The following is a 309-nucleotide window of genomic DNA, read 5'->3' as shown; positions in this document are numbered from 1 at the left end:
TAAAACAATAATAGCATAATGGTAGGTTAAATGAAACTACACTGTTACAAGTATCCTTTATTTTGCCCGATGTAGTTTAATAGAATCTGAACTTCACTGTGAAAAGTCAAGGAATCGGGTTTCCATTCTTACAACAATAAAAAGCTAGTGTAAAGAAATATAGCCAAAAGCCACTAGGAGAATTAAAACCATAAACTAAAAACTGTTTATTTGACACATAAAAAAGTAGCAAAGGAGGAACAGAAACAAAAAGATATGAGACAAATTGAAAACATATAGCAAAATGGTAGACCAAAATCCAACCATTGT

This window comes from Colobus angolensis, unplaced genomic scaffold (assembly GCF_000951035.1).
Source record: "Colobus angolensis palliatus isolate OR3802 unplaced genomic scaffold, Cang.pa_1.0 Scaffold650, whole genome shotgun sequence".
NCBI lineage: Eukaryota > Metazoa > Chordata > Mammalia > Primates > Cercopithecidae > Colobus > Colobus angolensis.
The sequence above is the reverse complement of the archived record's forward strand: the minus strand, read 5'-3'. Positions refer to the sequence as shown.